The sequence below is a fragment of the Rissa tridactyla genome, chromosome 4 (assembly GCF_028500815.1).
Source record: "Rissa tridactyla isolate bRisTri1 chromosome 4, bRisTri1.patW.cur.20221130, whole genome shotgun sequence".
NCBI lineage: Eukaryota > Metazoa > Chordata > Aves > Charadriiformes > Laridae > Rissa > Rissa tridactyla.
The window spans coordinates 48286088-48309331 of record NC_071469.1 but is presented as its reverse complement, the minus strand read 5'-3'; the positions used below and the strand labels follow the sequence as shown (position 1 = coordinate 48309331).

At 45.3% G+C, this 23244-nt stretch overlaps 1 protein-coding gene across 4 annotated transcripts in view; it reads left to right on the top strand.

The window, feature by feature from the left end:
• TSPAN18 (tetraspanin 18) overlaps nucleotides 1-23244 on the top strand; it is a 171728-nt gene that overhangs the window by 123847 nt on the left and 24637 nt on the right. For all 4 annotated transcript variants that reach the window (XM_054198498.1, XM_054198499.1, XM_054198496.1 and 1 more), the window contains one exon: nucleotides 19354-19443. The gene's annotated coding sequence lies outside the window, so the exon portion shown is untranslated. The remainder of the gene's footprint in view (nucleotides 1-19353; nucleotides 19444-23244) is intronic.

Genomic DNA, 23244 nt, shown 5'->3' with positions numbered 1-23244 from the left:
GTGAAACTCTTAGATCAATAGTCTAGCAATTAGGTTGCTTGTGTTCCCTGGTGAGAACTGAGAAGACCAGGAATGTCAGCCTGAGTCTGCTGTGTCCAAAGTTAATGGACCATTGACCCACACTTCTGGCTAGTTAAAACTTTGTCTCTTGTTTTGATTAGAAGTTCCATCCTGGATTCACAGAAATATCACAAAATGCCTGTTTTTGAGTCTGAAAACAAAATGAAGCAACAATTCTCTCTCCCCAAGCTGAAAGAAATTCTCAGCTGACAGATTCAGGCTTCATCTGGAGGATGCAACAAAATCTCAGGAAGTCTGTTATATTCCATCATTCCGAATGATGGGAAATAGACGAGCAGTGCCCCTGAACTCCACTAGAAATGCTGTCCAGATAGTTGCGTTTGCAGAAGGTTAGAGTTCTATTTCATGTAGTATCCGAAACTAAGCAGCTGTTCATAGATCAGTAGTTCATATATCAACACGCAAAAGGTTTCACTCTGCAAAATCCCACGTGCCTAGTTTGTACCGGAAGGCAGTCTCTTTTTAGCTAAATAGAAAATAAAGGCTGTAAAGGTGAGTTGGACAGCAGAACTACAAAGAGACGACGAGATTTCAAGAAGTTACAAGATACATCTCGGAGCTCAAGTTTTCAGCTCCTGGTTAAGCTGTTTTACACAAAAATTTGCAGTTCAGACCTTTTCCTATCATTTCTGTTCGTGCTGAGCAAAAAGAAAAAAAGCTAGTGAAAGCAAATTCCTTCAGATAACGTCCATCTCTTTATGCCAGCTATTCTGCCAGGTTTGTGCACAGCCCTGACTGGGCAAAATTAACTGGATATCCAGCATAACCAGAGCACATCCTTGCTAGGTTGACTAATAATGAAGAAAAGATGAACTATTCTCCTGTAAACTGAATGTTCACTGTTCTTGGCTGATCCCCTCCTGCTCTCTGCTTTAATATCCTTGTCAGCCTGCTGGCAAGATGCTGAAGCAGCACCAGCCATCCAGTTAAAATACAGAGTAGCCAGAAGTTTCAATCAACTCAGATTTCCTCGAACGCTTACTGGACATTCATTCCAGTTCCTATAAAACTGTCTAGGCAACTCATTACTTTAGTGTTTCACCTCATTTTGTAGCCGCTACTTTACAACACTTTGATTTTAAAATGTAATTTTACAAGCGTTACTTTTACTAACTATGTTTTCTTTTTCATTGCGCATTTTTAAATGCCGAGAGCATGAGCAGAGTGGAGAGGGGACCAGTGTTGTAACAGTTAATAGAGAGTTCTGGTCATTCTTGGTTCTGCTGCTGTTAAATGTATTTCCACTGCTTCAGTGTATCATGAATATTCAAAATATATTCAAAATTAATCCATTATTTGGGAAGAAAGGTTCCGTGTTTGGTCAGATTGGCTACCGCTAAAATCTTTGCTGGTCCTATAGCTCTGGGAAAGAATATTCTGGTTTCCTTTTCTGAGAAAAGCCGTGTGGATAAAGAAAAGTACCTCTGCTAAATCAGACCTGACCAGGAAAAAAGGAGGGTTTTTACCCCTATAGACATTTTCATCTTTCACAAAGTTGTGGGGTCCCAAGCTCCAGCGGCGAGGTGGGTGCTTCAATGCAAGACATAGATGTATCTTCAGAAGAGTCTGGGTGGAGTGTGGAACCAGAAGAGGAGGGATGTGTGGAACCAGAAGAGGAGAGATGTGGTGTGGGGACTGAGTGCCGCCAAAAAAGCAACGCGAGGGTGCCCAGAGCAGGGCCTGTCCTGCGAGCTGCGTGTGATCCTCCCCTTTGATAAAAGGGGCTGAGAAGGGAATGGCAAAGGGGTTTGCACATTAGAAGGATAGCTTGCTCTCTCCACTTCGTAACCAGCCAGCATGCCTCGGATCCGTGCCTCGTGTGCTTCCTATCCCTTGCTTTCCTGAGCGGTAACCTTCCCACGCTCCCCCCATAAACTTATGAGGAGAAACGGGGGGGGGAGGGCAGATGGATTTATTGAAAATCTGATTCTGAGTGGAGCTGCATCAATAAGCCTGTGTGCGTGATGAAAAAAAACAACCCACCCTCGACATGATGAAAAATAAATCCCACTGAGTCTTCAGCATCCTGCCTGAGTCACTAATTCCCCAAGGCAGAAAACAAAGCAAGTAAAAAAAGTTAGTTTTCGCATAGCAAAGCCAAAACACGTCCAGTTCTGATTTAAGATGAGTCCTGGGAGATGTCTCTTCTTTAATGGGGCCAGTATAGGTGAGCTGACAAATACACAAATTGATTTTTTTTTTTCTCCTCATCCTTCAGAGAAAGTACCTATTAATTTCAGTGGGACTCATGCCCGCATGCATTTTCTGACTGGAGCTGCCCCAGAGTGTATGAGGACCAGTGACTGCTAGCACTTGGGGCACAGGGAGGATTTAGATGCGTGAGTCAGATTTTCCACAAGCCCAGCTCCTTGTCTGGCTCCAACAGCCAGCACCAGCGGGACTTTGTCCTGCTCCTTCCTCCCTCTCCGGCTGCCTGCACGGGCTCTCCCCATCGTTCCTCTTCTGGTGCTTTTTGCCCCTTTGTGAAGTCCCTGGCAAAGGCTTCAGCATCATAAGGTTTCTACAAATAATATCTGCAGCTCATGAGGGAAACAGCAGAGTATTTCTCTGGTTCCCTTAGGCTTTATAAATACTTTCCTGACTAAAGGCAGTTTATAAATCTGCTTAGCTCCAGAATTGCACAAGTTTGATGGAAATTCTTCACTTATGATGGGATAGGGAACAGAGAGCGAGACTTTGTGCTAGCAAATGAACCCTGGCTGGAAGCAGTCTGTTAATGCTTTTAAATGAACTACTGCTGCAGAGCTCAGGGCTCGAGCCAGAAGCACAATAGAAGGTGTATTATTATTACTGTTCTGATTATGGCAGATAATTTTGCTGTTCTCATTTACAAATTCAATGGTTTGTTAATAATGTCTGATTTGGGAATATAGTATAGTCTATCAACTAGGGGTGGCATAATGGCATTAATAAGGGTAATTGAGGTTGTTGCTACAATCTTGTTTGCTCTTTGGTTTGTTAATTGAAAATGACTTATCTTAATATATGATAGAAAAAAAATTCTTCCTCTGTGAAGCCTGGGCATCTTGAAGGAAAAAAGGGATGTGTCACTCTGTGCTGTTTGTATGCTGTTGCAGTATCTGTACGGCAGTGAGCGTACAGAAGGGAAGCAGTCTTAATGTGCGTCAGGTATTGTGTGTCTGTGTTTGTCTTTTGTATAAATAATGGCATGTGCTGTTACTTACGGCTGCGTGTGTCTCTTGTTGTGAGACTTCGTGTGTAAGACCGCCTGGGATAGGAGCGATTGATTAGAGAGCCGTTACGGGAGGAAATGGAAACGAGAGACAGACAGGCTGCTGAGTGTTTAACCCTGGAGAAGAAACTTGGCATTTCATCTTCTATCAACATTTGCCCGTAACTACTATTAACATTAATTATGGAGATACTTATGTGAACACCCTGTTAGCCCTAATTAGAGTTAATGGAAGATACGTGTGGATGTTAACAGGACAAGAGACAACCAAGCTTCCATTTCTAAGGTTAAATATTCAGTAGCTCCCTCTTAGACATCTCCAACACCCTATAATCATGCAGTCAGACTTATGCAAAAGCAGAACAGTTTCTCCTGCCTTTTTTTTTTCTTTTTCTCATGATTATGGCCTCCTCGCATTATTTTTGCTTAAATTAAAGAGCAAACAACAATGTGGCAGTGACCTCGGTTACCTTTACTAATGTAATTATGCTACCTCTCCTCTATTCATAGAGCACCTCAGAATCAGACTTTATTAGCAAACCATTTGCTGTCCCTTTTACTGTCCTTTTAATGAATGTTAGTAGAGTCACTTAAGAGGAGCTGGAAGGACTTGGCTTTGTTCTGAACAGAGACCTTGTGATAAAGAGCTCAGAGCTCTAGAGTAGGTCATGTAATATCCGAGGTCTGTAAAGTTCCTATCACTGTGCTATTGTTTGAAGCTATAAAAACAAAAAAGACCTTCCTCTTGCTGGCATTCATTAGCTATCTTTGGTATTTTGAAAACCAGTGTTGCTGAAGAATCGAGGCTGCAAAATTTACAGGCTGTCTTGTTATCCTGCTGCTGTGTATGACAGCACATCACTGCCACTAACCTCTGCCCAGCAGGTCAGTGTCCTCGTGAAAAGTGTCTTTTCAGGACTGACTTGGAAACTTGTAACCATTCCTGAGAGCCCTAAGACTGCCTTGGGTGGTGTCACACGCTCCTCAGGGCAGGGTGTGCTTCCATGTGGTCCATTTCCTTTGCCACGGGCATACATGATGATCTCAGATGGTGTATTGGGCAAAAAGTACATTTTTTTTTCCCCCAGATGATACCTTACATAGTTATGGGGCTGCCTGTTCATCTGATCATCTCTTACTACCATGCAAGTACGGCGCAGGGCCCCTTTGAATGCTGCTTAGTTGCAACCTTACGACTTACAACCTCTAGCTCCCGGGTGCTTGTTGGCTGGAGCCACGGGAGCGGCGTTACCCCAGCTTTCCAGTTGCGGCGCCTTTCTCCTTTTTCCTGAAGTAGTTCTAAATGTAGGAACAGCTCTGCTTGGCTCAAGTCTCACATGCGCCCGTTTGCAGAAGCTGCCCCACGGCCCATTGCTGGCTGATGGGGCTCTGGGCATGGGATAAAGCACTTGACATCTAGGGCTGGGTGGGCAGTCGGGCTCCGATCACGTTTACCTGGAGGATGAGCTGAAGGAAGGCTGGTCGGTTTTGATTTAGCCATTTGTTAGTTTATTCTCTTGATGTTTCTATCTGTTTTTCCAATTGTGTCTTTACAAGTGCCTGTTTTATTTTGTGGTGGTCACAGGATCCGTGCAGCTTTGCAATTAATTCTGCATTCTTGATTTAATATGTAAAGTAATGCTTTCACAGGTCAGATCTACATGGACCTTTTTTCTTTGTCCTCTCCTCTTCTCTCCTCTTTGTTTTTGTCCATGGGTATGTAGCTTTTAATGGCTGTGGAAAACTTCAAGTGCCCTTACTTAAACTGGTGGGACAAAAAGGCTTTTGATGGTATTTTGCTCTGGGATTTGGAGAAAGCTGTATTGGTTTGAGAGCTCTTGCTGGACATTGTTTGAAGTGGACAGATGCTAAGACACCTGGTTCGGTGTTAGGCAAGGTGGCTAATTTAGCTCTTACCTGCATAGTGAAAGTGGCAAAATCCCCTACTGCAATACGGCTTACTCCAGTTCGTGGGAAAGGACAATTTTTTCTGGTTTATCTACGTTTAGATGTGTTAACAAAAAGGATAGATACATCATCTTTAAAAAGGAAAAAGCCCCCGCATTATAAAGTTTCTATTAAATTGCTCTCTAAGCCTTCAGCTACAGTAGGAAAGAAACTGATGCTGTAAAGGGAACATAGTCATGACATGTCATTTTATTTCAGCTAGAAAAATGTGTCCTTGCTTGGAGCGGAAGCTGCCTCTCTGATGAGGCCGTGGTCTGATTGTGTGGTTGGGAAAATGAAACACAGTCTGAGTGAAGATATTGTCAAACCCAATGAGGTTAAGCACCCTTTGCCCCTGGTGAATTCCCTTGTTTTTATAAGCCTCTACAGCTAGGCTGTAAAATGGAGGTCTCCAAGCAAAGCTAAGGTAATAGCCACAGGTGGTAACTTAAAGCTGCCTTCATGAAGTAAATCCTGCATTTTCTGGCCTTAAAATAAACAGAGGATGTGTGAAGTAAATTCCTCCCCATCTTGCCTATGACTCGTATAAACGTATCATACTTCTTGAAGCAGATATTCAAAGTCTTCAGCCAAACCCTTGCGCATCGACGCTTTAATTAAAATTGGTTTGGTTTGTAGGTGAATTGCTGATACCGTATCCACCGGTGCAGTCATTTTTTCCTGTTAAATGGCTGAATGAAAGCTGACATTAAAAAAACCTCCTGTCCTAAGGCGGATTTATTTTTTTTTAATCTCTAGGCCAAACAATAGTCCAGTTGAAGGGACTAATTTCAGAATCGCTGAGACAATAGTAAAGATTTAAGTAGCAAGAAAGTCATAATTCTGGGTGTTTGGTATAGGCTTAGCAGTATTACGTTGATTTACAGAAATAAATCCCCTGGTCGGTACTGATAGATTCTGTAGTTATCTGATCACCTCTGTCTTGCCTTCTTTACCGGAAGGATATCCTGGCTATTACCCCAAAATGCTTTGGAGTCACCTAATTCATTTATAATCATCCCAGGATAGCAGGGAAAGCAGCAGATAAGTATTAGCTGAGAAACCTGAGCGGTTTTGCCCTGCAATAGTGCAAAGATAATGTATTATATGAGAAGATGTCATCTCACCAAAAAATAAATTTCAGGGGCTGGTTATTTCATATTGGATATGTAAAGTGTTTAAATGGGGGCTTGCTTGGCGTTCGCTTTATATTCTTTCATTCATTCTTTTTGACTCACAGATTTGTTTGGGTGCTTCTGAGCAAAATCAGATTTGCTAAATGACAACTCACATGCAAAAAAGTCAGATGACAAAAAAGACGAATATGGCATACGATATATGGTGCAGATAACAATGCCGAGACAGTGCATTGCAGAAGAGAGGGGAAGTTAGGAAAGAAAAGGTAATATACAGCCTCTCGATGAGAATTTGAAGCAGTGGAATTGATGAGGAAGAGAAATACCAGCAAGCACCTGCTTGGGGGTGGTGGTGGTTCGGTCAGTGAGGGCAAGGTAAGCCCATGCTCGTTTCACCAGCTGCAGAACTCTGGGGAAAGCCTGCACCTCTCAGTGCCCTCACCCTTCTGGGGCTGAAGGGGCTGAGGCCGCACCTGGAGTACTGTGTCCAGTTCTGGGCTCCCCGGTTCAAGAAGGACAGGGAACTGCTGGAGAGGGTGCAGCAAAGGGCTACCAAGATGATTAGGGGACTGGAACACCTCTCTTACGAAGAACGGATGAGGGATTTGGGTCTCTTCAGTCTGGAAAAAAGATGGCTGAGGGGGGACCTTATCAATGCTTATAAATACTTCAAGGGTGGGTGTCAGGAGGATGGGGCCAGGCTCTTTTCAGTGGTGACCAGCAACAGGACAAGAGGTAATGGGCACAAACTTGAGCACAGGAAGTTCCACCTAAACATGAGGAGGAACTTCTTTACCCTGAAGGTGGCAGAGCACTGGAACAGGCTGCCCAGAGAGGTGGTGGAGTCTCCAACTCTGGAGACATTCAAAACCCGCCTGGACGCGTTCCTGCGCAACCTGCTCTAGGTGACCCTGCTCTGGCAGGGGGATTGGACTAGATGATCTCCAGAGGTCCCTTCCAACCCCTGTGATTCTGTGAAAGACGGAAACTTGGCTCTATTGATTAGGTGTGCCCAGCGCCACTGAGTAGCAGCATTTAAACAGCAAAACCGGTGAAGGACAAACTGAGTCAAAGATACTCCTCTGCAGGGTTTCACGGGTCAGGCCAGCGTCATCACCTGCTTTCTGCTTGGCCCATGGGGAGTGTGCAGGCTCAGACGAGGAGCGCAGCCTATTGACACAACAGATCCCTAAGCACATCTCCTGCCTCTCGTACTTCTCTGTGCATCTCCCGTGCCCTGTCTTCCATCTCATCAGAGTCAAGCTGTACTCACTTCTAGGGCACCTGGCTGCACAGCTTGAAAGGATGGAGGTTAAATATGGGCCCTAAGTGGAAGGAGGATGGTGCCAATAAATAGAAACAGAAATATTGGCACGCCAATTTACATCAGTGCACCTTGTGTCCAGATTAATATGCTTCATCCAAAAGATTTAAGAACAAACCTGTTTTACAAGGGCTGCAAATAGGCGGTCCCTTACTGGGGGATGTTTTGCCCTGCAGCTTTACCATTTTGAATATCAGATAATTGGAAGTGCCTGCCTCAAACTCCTGATCGAGTCTGTGCTGACTGGAAAACTTCTGTTCCTGAGCTACTTCCGAGGCAGCCGCTGTAAACCCTGCATTTCCTAACAGCATCCCCACATCCACCCCTCAGACTCTATTAGCAGCCAGGATGCTGATCCTTGATCGCAAATGCCCTGAAGACTCTCATGCCTCTGCTGACCTCCTGGAAGAGCTAGTTCACGCTATTGTCAATGGGAATGGTGGGCAGGGTGGTGTGTGGGCTGCTGTGGTTCTCACCCTTGCTGCTGACATGGGATGAAGTGTAACAGGGCCATGAAATCTGGTGTACACGTGACCTTCTCGCAAGGATTACATGAAGCACCAACAGTAATCTCCCCTTCGTGTCTCTGAGAAGCTTGTATGTCCCTCTGTTGTGCTCTGAGGGTAAAGGGAAGAGGAAGATTCCAGCCATGAGTGAGGGCAAGGTGTGTTTTCAGGTCTTTTGGCAATCACCAGATTGCTTTTGCCCTTCACCTCTGAAGATCCTATGCTGGACTTTCCCTAGCCACAGGCTAGAGAACAAAGCTGGTACAAGTGTAAGATGACAGTGGCTCCAAACAGAAGGTGAAGTTTCAAAATATATTGGGTGGGCAATAGCTGTCACCTCCTACCAAGAATGCCCTTTCCCTCCAACACACAAACACCTGTAGTGCGACCTCCGTGTTGTCCAGGTGCACTGGGGCACTGGCAGCACTGGTCAATGAGGAGCCTCAACAGTGTTGTGGATGGTGTCTACTGTCCAGATGAAACTGTTTGCTGTGTCTCTCTTCCTGTCAATAGATCATTGACTTGGGATTCTCCTAATGAAGAGGTGACAGTGTGAATCCACAGAGGAAACTTAGAGGGAGTGTCTGTATGATGGCTGCAGGACAGCTTTTTTTGGAGACATCAGCTCTAGATGGATACTTTTCCAGTTTTGAGCACACAATTGTGGGGAACAAGGCAAAGGTGGAGTCCAAGCCATCTGATCTTTTTCTGTCCAGTTGCCAAGAGCTCAGAGCTGTGTGGCTCATATGAAGGACCCCACCTAGGGTTTTGTACCTGAAATTTTTAGATAATGCTGCCTGTCACTCAAAATGCTTGTTTTGATCTAAAAATGATTGTGTTTTGAATGCTGTCTTTCTGGGCACTTCTTTTCTCTACCGCTTTCAGTACAGGCAGCCTGGCACTCTTATAGGATGCTGAATTAAATCTCTCGGACTCCATGGGTGGCAGATAAGTGGTGATGTTAATTATATTAAATATGGGGGTGGGGGGTGGACGTACGCACCAACTTGAAATTACTTGCCAGAGTCTGTGAGCTTCTGTGAGAGATGGAGCTATAAAGTCATCCGAGCACTAGACAGGGGACCACAGAAGCTGCTCAGGACTCTTGGTGGGTATCCAGGAGCAAAGCCATGTCAGCTTTATGAAGGACACTGAGCTTCATAAAGGGCTTTTAGACTGTAATGTGGAAAGCAATCTAAGGCTTAAGTGGTATTAATGTTCTGATGCAAGGTGGTTTGTGTATCATCAGACATGCAGAATGGGGACCACAAATCTTATTTTGAAATTTGCCAGACTCCACAATTGTTTTCAGAAAGATTCTTCTCCCCTTGCTGGCAGCAGTGATGGGAGAAGAGGCTGTTAAATGCTCTGTCACTCAAGACAACTTTCCTTGTCCTTGATGCAGAGCTCAGAGCAACTCTGCAGCCTAACCGGGAGAACGTCCGAAAAGGGCTGTTCTCTCCATGCTGGGAATGGCTCGAACATCCTGTTGTTCCCTGCGTGTCTCAGCCTAAACTTGGGCTGCTTTGGCTGTTTGCCCTGCCAAAAAAATATGTGGTTTTTTTTAGCTGAAAGGCAACATTGCTTTCAAATTTCATGCTGATCAGGAAAAGAGACATAGCAAAGGTGGGGGGCATAGTGCAGTCAGAATTCAGCCCAGTCCTGACTGATGTGGAGGTTAGCCTGTGGAGTCCTGCCCCTCGCAGGAGATCTAGTTTTATCGATGTGTTCTATTTATTGTCCTCCCTAAAAAGGCTGCCTGGACTTAGTAAAAACAGGAATTGCCAGATCGGGTCAGACTGTATTCCTGCTTTTTTTTGAGTGCAAAGACCAAGGCGTTCAGCTGCCTGGCTACAAATTGGGTTTTATACCGTTTTAAGGCCATGCAGGCTGCCTTATGGTTGGTGTTTCAGATCATGCCTTTGTCATTCACTGGTACATTTGGAATTATTCAGCCCCCCTGATTTGAATTAGAAGTTGTTTTATGTCATCAGTTTTAACTCCTGACTTCTAGCAGGTATAATATCAGTGAAGACTGAGTAAAAGAAAATTCATCAGCATTCAGAGTATTTCCATGGTTAAATTTGCTGTTTCAGTTTTGAAAAAGTCCTTATGAGCCCCTGTCAGTGCATGCCAATTCTGACGTATATGTGTGATTGATGGTGCTTCAGGTTTTGCCCCAGGCTATTCCCAGTCTGCTTGCAAGTGATGCTGGTAGTGAAATTTCCACTGCTGCCTTTATGTGTTATTTAGATTACAAGAGAGCTAAAAACGCGCTGGCCCTGAACCACTTCACAACAAGAGATACAATCCTTTCCCCCCAAAGCTCCCAAACCTTGAAACAAAGCCTGCCTGGGGAGGCTCTTTGGCACTGTATTAAATATCCTTGCTGAGAAATGGTTTCTTGCAATTATGGCCTTCCTAATAGGCACCATGGGTAGTATCAACACAAAGCTGTCTGTATTACATGGTTTGACCTGCTTTAACCCCAGCCAGTCTCCTGGAGATGCAGAAAATATCTGTTCCATACAAAGGTCTTGTCTTTCAGGCAAAGCAGAAGCGGTTTGTTTAGAGCGCTAGCTTTCTAAGAGGAGACGTTAAACTTTTTGTGGGTGAAAGTCACCCCGCTGAGGCTGTCTGAAAGCCTGTGCATCCGTGTCGTCAGCATATAAGCTGCTATCTTTGTGTGGAAAAATGAATTGCTCCCAAGTCTCTCAGCTTAAGACCGCTGTAAATGTACTATGCTCAGGGAATAAGGATATTTTGGGAAAGCGTATGTATTGTTCATGATGGTCTCTACATTAAAAGGAAAAAAGGTATGCTCTTTTAACTTCTACCTAATGTGAAATATTTGACCCAGATTCAAGCCTTAATGAAGACTAGGTCCCCGATTTTGCTAGATTTTAACGTCCTTAAAAATTCTTTTTTTGTTTCTTTCTCCTTTGAAGAAGTTTTAAGTCTGTCAGCAACATAAGTGGGATTTGGATTAACCTCTGAGCAGTTAAGTGGAAAGGAGATTTCCGTAGGGTTACTTGGTTCCCCCTCCCCACACGCGGAAGGATGAGGTTATTGCACAAGAAATGTTACAAGTGGCGAAGGAAACCTGCTTCCCCATATTCTCACCTCAGAAGACTACAGCTACAGCCTCCTCAAGACTCTCCAGCGTACATACCCCGTATTCCCTGGTTTTCCTGCAGTGGGAAATGGATGCCTCCCACCCCAAGAGCCCCCTGAGCAGGCGCGGAGAGGTGCCCGGTGGCTGCGTGATGCCATGCTCTGCTCCGAGCAGGACCGCGCTGGGTGCAGCAGGGCGGCCGCACGGCGCAGGCACCGCGCTCCCCGCTCATTCACGGGAGCTGCAGCACGGGGCTCTCCGTTTCGCTTCATAAACACAGTCGAGACATCAGCGGAGGAAGTTTAGTTAGGCACCTTTCATTTCTTAATTCCTGGAAGTGCTGAAGTGTGCTCGTCTGGCCTCCATGGCGGCCAGGCTGCCCGTGACCGATGCTGGGAGAGGTGGATGTGTTGCCATGGTGCTGGGAGGTGTCTCCAAACCCCACGGCTCCGGCAGCTGAGCCGTCTCCCAGCAGCATGTCCTAATTGCGGCTGTGCAGGAACAAAACAAATACTCGGAGATTTCCATAAAGGCTATAATCAAAGGAGCATCCCTTGCTTTTTAATATGTGCTGAATAGGTTCATTTGTAAGCTTATTACGACTTCAGAGAGAGAAGCTATTAGGATGATCATTAGCTGCCTGTGCGAATAGCAGGGAAAACCGTGGCACGTTCCAGAATAACTCCCTTTTTAATGTCTGCACTTTCAGATGCATTAACAATAACCAGCCATGCTGTCTTTCATGTTTCCTTTGCCACGAGTAAGGACAAAAGAGAAAGGAGAAGGGGGACAGTGAACTGTGCGCTTTCAAAATAAGTTCAGATGGAGAGAAAAATGAGGTGTTAAGAGAGCAGCAAATTCACTAGCATGACATTGTGTGTCTTGATGCAGTATCTGTTATCCATTGGGAAAGCAAAAGCAGCTGGGAGCCAGCCTGTGAGTCTTGGCTCATATCTCACTTAGTCCCTCTACTCCTGTCATCCACGTATGAATTGTGCTGAGGGTCTTTTGTCTGCCTGGAACCTGATCGTTGCTGGAGCGCTTAGATTATACATCTTTTGAAGGAAGAGAGAACATTTAGAAACACGTATGCCAAGATTATGGGATTTATTAACTTTCATTTATTTTCCTGCAGAACATCTGAAGCTCCGTTGCAGGCTGTGGCCGTGGTTCTATCTCTGCTCCTTCTTACTCTTTTTTAATCAGAAATCAGAAATACCTGTAGCAAAAGACGTTGGATGGTTGAGTGTTCATACCTTAATTGGGACAGGTGTGGTTGAGATCCGTCACATTTACCTTTCAAACCACATTAATTGCAGTTTTATGTCTTAGAGTAAGCTAAAGGTGCTGATTCCAGTGAAATTCAGTTTAGGTTTGCACATGGCATATATGAGAGATGTGTATCAGTTTGGCTATAGGCAGGGTAACTTAGACCTCGTGTCTGCCTCTCTTCCCTCAGTTCTTTCTCATGACCTTTGCTGCATTCAAGTTTTCCTGGACGTATCACACCTAGAGCTTGTGAAAAGTATTTATTTCCTAAATAAATAAATCACGCTGAATCATAAGCTCTGTGGGATAAAGAATTTCCTATTGTGTTTAGAATACAGTTTGGGATGCACTTTGGGATGCATTATTATTCTTATTGCTAAAAACATTGAAAAGATGACCAGGATCAGATAAATAATGCCACTTCTCAGATTTCCAGCAATATTATTTTCTGATTGATTTAGTATTACTGAGATCCCTCATTTAGGATCTGCTTTTCGTACAGGATGTTTTTCCTAACCTTTCCTTTTCCAGACTGACTAAACCTGACTAAATTGACTGTTTTGGTTTTGCGTCTGTGTAGGCAGTTACCTTGAACAAAGAGAGTTTATTTGTCATTTTTTTTGGTAAAATAGTTAATGCGTTCAAAGTTCTGTTTGGGATTTCTTTCATAGAAGCAATTAAGACTATTAGTCTCCCAATTAAATGGTGTTCAAGAGTGGGTTTCTTTTTCCCCACCTCCTCCTTCTGAAAAAGCACTGAGAACAAAAACAAAAAGAAGTTAACCTACTGATCTGAAGCTCTGTACGGCGTTAAAACAATTGATGAAAGAAGGGGTTTGAAATTCCCTTGCCCGCGGGCCCTTACCCGTGGCCCTGCCTGCTGGTCTGGGACTGCTTCTCCTTGCTAAGGAGAAATCATCATCTTTTTTGATAGGACAAGACCCTGTGGCTCATAGTAATCCATTTTGATTGCTTCCTTACTTTAAAATCAATCATTTTCCTCCTCTGCATTGTTTCCCTGAAGCCTGCCAAGTATCAGGAAACTTCTTAAAATATTGGAAATCATGGTCTGAGGAGGACAAGGTTGCCACAGCAACTGCCCAGTGTGTTCGAGATGTATTCCTGCATCTTTCAAAACAATCATGAATGCCACAAACGGCTCAGGCATTTGCTGCAAACAAAGCAAGGCTATAGAAAAAGAGAAAGAGAAAAGCGCACCGAGGAGTCAGTTGTTGTAAAGGTGAGATGTGTCAGGCTCAAGGAAAAAGTGGCAGGCATTTGCACTTCACGTTAAATGCCCTAAGCGTCTGGAATGCCATGCAAGCGTATGGAGTGCTTCAACACTTGACAGTATCTGACATGACAGTGGATAATGTCACTTGGCTTGTGATGCGACTCCGTGATCCACTCGAGAGGGTGACATTTTATTCCATCCTGAAGGGAAATGTTTTCAGACATAGTGGGCCAAAGTTAGCCACCATCCTTCTCCTATGCTAAATAGACTTCTTTTTGGGACAGAAGATGCCTGTCAAAGAATGTAACTCGTTAGCCAGAAGTAATCAACTTTTTCATGGGTTTGGGACTGGTCTCAATATGGACTGGTGAACAGAGGGGCTGTACCGCGGGTCAGGAGATCTGGCACATCCATTCCCCTTTTAGCCTTGGTTTTCCTATCTGATAAACAGAATTAATATTGTTATATTATCAGTGCATATAATCTTTGGGTCATCTGTTTAGAAAGACAGACAATCGGTACCATATGGTTCCATTATACTGCAGTTAATACAAGTGAAAATACACCTGTGAGCTATCTGAGGACTTTTTTTTAAGGAACAGAACTTAAAAGAGTTGCAGGCTATCAGATGTGTTGGTTCTGTATGCAGTGTCTTCTTTTCTGAGGCGGCTGATGTCTGTGTATGAAAAGCTGTGTGAAAGCGTCAGACATGATTACCTATTGAACTTTGCTTGGGAAGGGGCCAAAAGGAGCAGGTCGTGTTTCAAACAGTGCTGTCTGCGCACTTGCACTAGTTGAAATGGAGTGGTTTGTGGCCTGATGTTGATACTGGCACCTCAAACACATGCTTGAGCACTTCTCCAAAGGTTACAGCATTTGGGAGAAGAGGTTCTGCTCTGGGACTTCCGAATTTCCATTTTGAATGTCTGTGTACATGTGGGAGATTTTACCTCCGTATGATGTCATGTAGTCTATGCACGCGTTGTGCAAAGTTGCAAATGTAAAACATAGATGGTAAGTGTTCTATCGGTGGCTTTGTATCAAAGCTGGTGCTATTTATGTGAAGCTTTAAAAGCTTCAGTCCAGCCCTCTTTTTCCTCCCGTGAGTGACTAATGTGCTGTTACACACAGCCTTTTGGTGTCCGAAATGTGTCTTTGTTAAAAGCAGACAGACAGGAGTGAGGAAGGGATGTGGCCCAGTTGTCCTGAATGCTCTGCTGGGGTAGGAAACTTGGGGTGGTTTTAGCAGATTCATTTGAACACCATTCCAAGCCTCATATGATTTTAGTGTTGTAAAAGCCAATCAGGTTATTGTTTTAAAGGTATAAGATGCCCCCAAGGGCTTTGCTCGCTCAACTGTACAGAGGAATTAAATGCTCTCAGGCAGCGCAACAACCTCATTCACTCCAGTGTTGCAAGGCAAGGCAGTCATTGCTGGTAAATGGGCCCATATTACAGTGACATTAGCATTTTAATGCAACTAAAGAGTAGGTAGATTGACTGTAATTTAGTATCTAGTTGCATGGCCTTGTGCAGGTCCCCTCATCGCTGCTCCACAGGGGACGATTATAGTTACACAGTGCACTTTGGAATCTAATTGGATTTGCATGCAGTAATGTAGTCGTGTCAGAGCAATGACTCTGCTACGCAAGCACTATGAAATTCCAGTGCAATTAGTTATTTATGTAGGAGCAATAGTTACAGGAAAATGCATGGGGCTGACAGCTTGTGCCAAGCTTCAGTTCAGGAGCAGCAAAAGTTTTACTTTTTTCTGAAGCCACTGCAAGGGAATATTAATCTGATCCTGCTTCCACAGAGGTGTTTCTCTTCACGTTTCACCATAAAAGCACTGACCTGTTGCAGAGATCCAGCAGAGTATGAATTCTGTCTTCAGATTCTCCTGTGGCTGAACATACATTCTAGCACGTGTTTTTCTTTCTCTAGATCTTGCAAATCACAGAATCACAGAACGGTAGGGTTGTAAAGGACCTCTGGAGATCATCTAGTCCAACCCCCCCGCCAGAGCAGGGTCACCTAGAGCAGGTTGCACAGGAACGCGTCCAGGCGGGTTTTGAATGTCTCCAGAGTTGGAGACTCCACCACCTCTCTGGGCAGCCTGTTCCAGTGCTCTGCCACCCTCAGAGTAAAGGAGTTCCTCCTCATGTTTAGGTGGAACTTCCTATGCTCAAGTTTGTGCCCATTACTTCTTGTCCTGTCCCCGGGCACCACTGAAAAGAGCCTGGCCCCATCCTCCTGACACCCACCCTTGAAGTATTTGTAAGCATTGATAAGGTCCCCCCTCAGCCATCTTTTTTCCAGACTGAAGAGACCCAAATCCCTCAGCCTTTCTTCACAAGAGAGGTGTTCCAGTCCCCTAATCATCTTGGTAGCCCTTTGCTGCACCCTCTCCGGCAGTTCCCTGTCCTTCTTGAACCGGGGAGCCCAGAACTGGACACAGTACTCCAGGTGCGGCCTCACTAAGGCAGAGTAGAGGGGGAAGATGACCTCCCTCGACCTGCTCGCCACACTCTTCTGGATGCACCCCAGGATGCCATTGGCCTTCTTGGCCACAAGGACATATTGCTGGCTCATGGTCATCCTGTTGTCCACCAGGACTCTCAGGTCTCTTTCCCCCGAGCTGCTGTCCAGCAGGTCAGCCCCCAACCTGTACTGGTGCATGGGGTTATTCCTCCCCAGGTGCAGCACCCTACACTTGCCCTTGTTGAATTTCATAAGGTTCCTCTCTGCCCAAATCTCCAACCTGCCTAGGTCTCTCTGTATGGCAGCACAGCCTTCTGCTGTGTCAGATGTGGTGAGCAAAGGGGACTGGCAGTAGCTAGAGGCACTTGTGAAGCAGGACACCTATAACCCATTCATCTGGTGGCCCTCCTGCAGGAGACTGCCTTTCTCCCAAAGATAGGCCTTGCTTCTCCATCTTGCACCCTCCATTCATTTCTTGTTTCACTTGTTACCTGTTGACTATATCAGCCTCTTTTGTCCCCGCCTTCTGGCTGTCCCAACTGTCCTTCTTGCTGCATGAGACCAGCAGGAGACATGAGTTTAGCTGTTTTTCTTTCTCCAAAGCCTGTTGCTCCCAAAGAGCTGCTCTAAAAGCAGGGAATGCACAGAGAAGCCAGCGCTCAGCCAGGAGGTTCAATGCAGTGGCTGCGAGAGGAGCGAGGAGGCCGGACAGCGTGCCAAAGGCAGCTGCTCAGCCAGCTGAGGCACCATGGCTCGCACGCGCGCGGCCCCCGGGAAGGAGCCTTGGCCTTGGCCGTTCCTCCAGCTTCCACTGTGTTTCCCCAGCGACTGTAATTAAAGGCATCAGCTTGCTCGAGTTGCAATTAGGCATGGTGGTTTTGCACTTTCTGCAATTCTCCCTAATGACAAAATCGTCGCTATTAACCAAAGAGAGTCTGTTTGGCAGGGACTTCCTCCCCTTTAGGGCCATAGCGTAAGATGGAGTATTGCTATTGTTTGGCACCAAACACACTCTTTCATCCCTTCTGACACAGCACCTGCTGGTACCTACTGAAGCATTTAAGCTCTTCCTCTCTGTGGTGCTGTAATTTCTTTAAAATATTGTGACTTAAGAAGAATAAAAAAATAAAATTCCTCTCTCACGCAGACCTTTGAGGGCTTGTAGGGATGTAATTATATGCACACGCAGTAGGAGCAGGAATCCCATCATTCTGGTTATTTTCCTAATGATAGGTTTGTATAGCACAATGTCTCTCTGCTTTAAAGTTAGAGCCATCTTCTCCTGGCAGCAGCTAGCCCTGGAGAGTGGCATCACAGGATAGGACAACTGAAGAAATTGTCTCTCAATTGCACATGTGAAACACAGGATGAAGTGTCCCCACATACAAAAGAAAAAGATAAAAAGGTAAGGGTGGACACTGAGATCTGACTCTCAAAAAGGGTCTCTCTGCTGTGGGGCAGTGACACTATCACTTGTCCTAGCTGTAGATTCCCCAAGCCACTCTCCGGAGTGGCTGCAACCTGCTGCAACCATCTCCCCGATGGTCGCATAGCACCCTCTGAACTTCCACAGTGGTAGTAAAGCTGTACTGATCCGGGGCAGCCTCCATACGCAGCCTTGTAAAGTGGGGCAACTCAGCCGCTGCTCGGCAGGTGCCTTCAGGACTTTGCAGCAGAGATGGGTCAATTGGCTATAGATGTTTGTACCCTCCAGATTTCAAAAGGGAGGCCATCCCTGCTCATCATTCAGAAATGTAGGTCCACAGCGACAAAGGAAGGACATTAAATGTGAGGGATTAATGCAAAACAACAAGTCCATGAATATTCATTATATGTTTTATATTGTAATATTTTCAGCCACCTTGAAACTCTTTGTTTGCTTCCTGCCAACAACAAACGATAGACTTTTACTCACAGAAGTCTTAATGGGAGGCAATTTTCAAAGGCGCGTTCACAAATGTTTGTGGGAAACAGATGTTAAATGCACCCCCTCCAGAAATGACGATGAAATGCTGGCAGTGAGAGAGCAGGGATAGACCCAGGTGACTTATCTGATCCCTCACAGGGAAGCAGCGGCTTCAGCAAAGCTGCGAGTATTACAAAATGATACGCGAAAGATGAGCGAGCGAGTTACTCGACGCCATGTGAATATTGGACCCTTATGGCGTGGCGTGCTGTTTGAATGGTTCAAGGCTGCCCCTTCCCCACGGCCCCTGCAGTGTGGGGCTGGGGCTGTGTCAGACAGGTGGAAAAAAACACCTGGGAGAGAGTGCCCTGAGAAAGCAACAGTCAAACCAGCACGCTTTGCACGTTAGTCTCACCTCACCTTTGCCTAGCCAAAGACCGTCATTAGCATTGAGCTGGCAGAAATTAAAATTTACGGAGAATATTGTAACTGTTAGCTCAAGGGCAGTGGCGGTCTGCAGCCGGGCCCCTCTGCCTGAGCTGGTTTATCTAATGCCTTTGGGCGGGCAGCGTGGTGGCTCTGTCGTTCATTCCTCGCTGTTGCCGCTTCCCGGGCAGTGACCGCGAGGCAGAGGGAGAGGAAATAGTTTGCTCAACTTGGCGTGAGAGCTGGCTGGAAAAACGAGGGATAGCACCCAGCGTCTCAGGCCATTGCTCCTAATGGCCGGGCTGGGCTTCCCAAAGATGCATTCCATCTCCCTTCCTCTGCCTTTTCCATTTTCCCGGTAAATGGGCTGTAAAGTCACAGCAGATTAAAGTTTGTCTAAACCTCCTATAAAATATTGAAGGTGCAGCTGGTATTAATCTAGTCCTGTTGTGGTATGAGGTGCATGTGTAATAGGACTACAGATTTACATGTGGTCTGTGGGCATTTAAAACACCCCAAAGGTTGTTAAAGAGATTCTGAGGAACTGGATCCCTCACTGGGTATTAAAAGCTCTTCATTAGTGCTAATGTACACTAAATTAAGGTGGCAATTAGACTGAGCATATTCATCAGGATGGTGTGTTTTAATAAATTGTGTATTTAACATGATTGCATTTTATTGACTTCTGCAGTAATTGCATATTTTCTTTTTACAGGACAAGCTTGGCTAGAAAGAGATACATGGGACACACTGACAACTAAAGACTAGGATAGACACTGTGCTTCAAGTCCCAAGATTTGTGAAGGTGAGTCTTGTTTACGGCTCTTTCTTTCTGCATGCCAGATGCTTCCTCTCTATCTCTGTTAAGGCTGGTTAGGTGGAGCTGTGGTGTGCAGGAGAGGGGTAAGAAATACACAGCTCATCTGCCATCGTATCACCTGCGAGGTGTACTGCAGCAAGTCATCCCCCTTTGTCTCTTAATTAAACTGCCCCTACCTCTGTTTTATCTAGAGGAGCAGACTGTGTGGAAATAATACTCTGAGTGGGTTTTCTGGAAGGCAACACCTGTTAGATACATTCTCTTAGCAGGCTCCACCACTTTGGTTTAAAGGAGTTGGATAGCGCTTGCAGATAATGAACACAGAAATCCTCTTGGGAGAGGGGTGCTCTGTGAAGGAAGGCGAGCATGCTGAGCCAGGTCTCCACACCTGCAAGCAAAAGGCTGGGCTGCCATGTTGCTAGGGAGAGGACGCAGTGGGGCGATGCCAGGTTGTAGGTGGTCCTTCACCACTAGTGCAGCTTAGAGCTTCAGGGACATTTCGAGTGACATCTCAGCTGGGACAGCCCCTAGAAATAGATGCACTGACTTGGGAGAGAATCTGGTCCGCATTTTCTAATTCCTTTAAAGGCTGTCTGGTAGTGGTTCTGGAGAGCTTCAAACATGTCTTCTGATTTTACTTGTTTGCATTGTGCCTGAATATGAAAGCAGGTGTGAGTTAGCACCATTTGCTCCTCAAGACATTAGTTAATATTTTGTAGGAGGTACTGCAGAACTGGTTCTTAGGTTTTAAAGGCGGCAATGGATCAGTTCAGTGGACAAGGTCTTCAGGCATGTTGATGGCAAAGAGATATTTGCGTGAAAAGAAGATATACCTGGACAATGTGATAGACGTGACTGAAAAAGCGGTTTGCATGAGGGTTGGCCAAGGTGACTCCTATATGTCTCTTCCAATCTTGGTTAGTCTGTGATTTCTATCGAATATTCGAGATGCGGAGACTGTGATGAGCCATCTGTAGTGAAATATGAATAGACTGCAGGGGTATGTTAGGCGTGGGGATTACATGGTTGGAATGGTAGGGAAGGAAAATGGTTCACACACTTGTTTTCAGTAGAGGGTAGGAATGGTATGATATGGAAGATATGAGGTTTGAGACTGGTGAAGATAAGGTGCTCCAGAGAGTTCTGAAAGACTGGCACATCTGAGGGATGCTCTTGCTCCTTTCATGACAAGGTGACTTGGACACACCTTGGACAGCTGTTTTGAAAAATCTTTTCCCAAAGAGGGTAGTCAAACACTGGAAGAGGTTCCCAGGGAGACTGGGGAGTCTCAGTCCTTGGAGATATTCAAAACTTAACTAATGTGACCCTGAGCAACCTGCTCTAACTTTGAAGTTAGATCAAACTTCGGAATTGGCCCGGATTGGAGACAGTGCGTATTTGTACTCAATGACATCCAGAGGTCCTGTCCAACCTAAGTTTTTCAGTGATCCCATCTCCAAGGCAAAGGTAAAGGAAAAATCAAAGTGAAACCGCAGGTTTCAGTCCAGTGTGAAAGGGATGTGGGGGTAGAGGGAAATGTCAGTGGTAGCAAAGAGAAACTTGGAAGCAGTTTTTGGGGGTGTGGTTGAGCAGCTGCCTTTAGATATGTGAAGTTCAAGGTAGCTGCAAGGCGTGCGAAAGCAAATGTCAGATGGAAGGAAATAAATGGTGGCTGAAGAACAAAAAAATGCATTGCCTTGAAAAACTCGATGTTATTCCTAACTGATTGCAGCAGCTGGACTATGTTTCCTGGCTACACTGCTGAGGATTTTTAGCCTCCTCATCACTTTGCAAGATGAAATTCATACTGGGGGGAGAGGGGGGGAGAAATGTAGAATAATCTGCCTAAGAAAAAGCTGAACATTTATAGCTACATTGCAGACAAAAACAAATGCATCTCATATGTCTCACAGGTCTGAGGTGGGACAAGCCAGGGAGAGCATCTGTCAGCCGCTGTCTTCTGCAGTTCTGACTGTTAATGTTTGCTTAGCATTAAATGTCTCCTGCAGAGGAGAACTTAATCTGTCACAAATTTGGGGCCTGGAGGAGGGGAGAGAAGATATTTTTAAAAGGTGGATTAAGACATATGCGTTCAGTTTTTATCGCACTTGCATCAATGTGCAGTAGGAGTAACTTACAAAATTTGCCTTTTGTGCGTATGGCTTAAAAAGAAAAGTGGAAGGAAAAAGCAGCTCTGTGGGTCAGGATTGTCCTTTCATGTCAGTTATTTTCTCCATGCAGCCTGTCATCAGGGACTTCAGGTACCTTCAGCTAATTAGTAAGGCATCAGTTGGCCCAAATGCTTTTATAATGGCTTTATTTGTAAGTAACATTGTTTGCATTTTGCTTGCATTGTTTGTAAATAACATTAGTTATATACTCTTCAAAGTCTTACAGCACTACTGCATATAGGAACTTGATGGTAGTATATTTCATATACGCTGGAGTGCTTGAGCTCTGACATGAAACAGTTTAAAGTGCTACGTAAGAGGTCAGATTGTGCTTTTGGTTGATTTGCCCTGTTTTGATCGCTGCAATCACAAGATCCAAATGGTGATCTTGCATGTGCTGTTTGGGAATCTGGGTACCCAGCAGAAACTGGGAAGGCTGTGGTGTGCTGGTATGTACGGGTCTCCAAGCTCTAAGTTCCAGCACTGAAACAGATGCTCAGAGCTCCTGATCTGTTTCTCAGATCAGATCAGATCAGTGCGTTGGCATTTTTGGAAGTTTGCATCAAGTTCTTACGATGCGGAAGCTTTGCCAACCCAGATCCCACACTGTAGCCACTGACTTCCATTTGCACAACCTGAGCTGAAGGACTTTGGGATTTGTAAGCCCCACAGGGTGCGTTCCTGCCTTGAAGCACAGCGCAATTAGTAGGGTTGCACTTAATTGTTGCTTTGCTGTGTGAAGCGTGGTGGGTTTAGAGCTTACAAATCGGAGCCCAGCACCACCACTGGGGACAATTTCTTGCCCAGGCAAACAAGGGAGTCCTCACTTGTCAAAGCTGAGTGTGCGTGTGTTCGTGCTGCTCCCAGGTTGCTGTGGCTGCCTGGCCCTGCCAGAGACATTTTCAGGACTCCATTGCTCAAGGGGTTTAGAGTCTCCCTTCCCGGCTTACACCTAGAAAACATTTTAACATAGTGAGTGGATGCACAGGCAGGAGCAATGCAAGGAATCGCAGCTTACGTTTGTCATTGAAAAGAAAAGGAGGCCTGTACTCAGCTCATGCAAATCAGAGTGCTTCCAAGGGAGCCTGCTCGTCTTGCAGAGGAAGCAGACCCAGACTTGGAAAGTAAAGTAAAGTGGGAATGTGATTTATCAACTCTACCAAGCAACAAGACAGCGTTAGACTCAGGAGAAGCCTGTGCTGCTTAGACCGCAGGCAATGTTTTTCATGTGGGTGCCTCTGCAGCGAGATGAGTGTGAATGATGTGAAGCGGGACAATATGGCTAAACCGGTTTGCTTTTTATTCCTTTTTTGCCTAAGGCTACTATGATATGGATCGTGTGGGTGGGTGCTTAAGGCAGCAGGACTTAGAAGTTTCAGGCTTTGGCTAATGTATTGAGATTTAGCCATCCTTTGTTTCATTACAGCATAACTTTTTTGTATGGTGATAGGAACATCTGGGTGCCACCAGTTCTGGGGCTGCTGAAGTTCCAATGTCCTATTTGTCTGTGTTTTCGTATCCCTCTCTACTATAGTGTCCAAGCTCTTGGGTTAGTGGAGCTGAAGGTTCACCTTTCCCATGAAACTGAAGAATTCCCTCCCCAGCTCCTTACCCT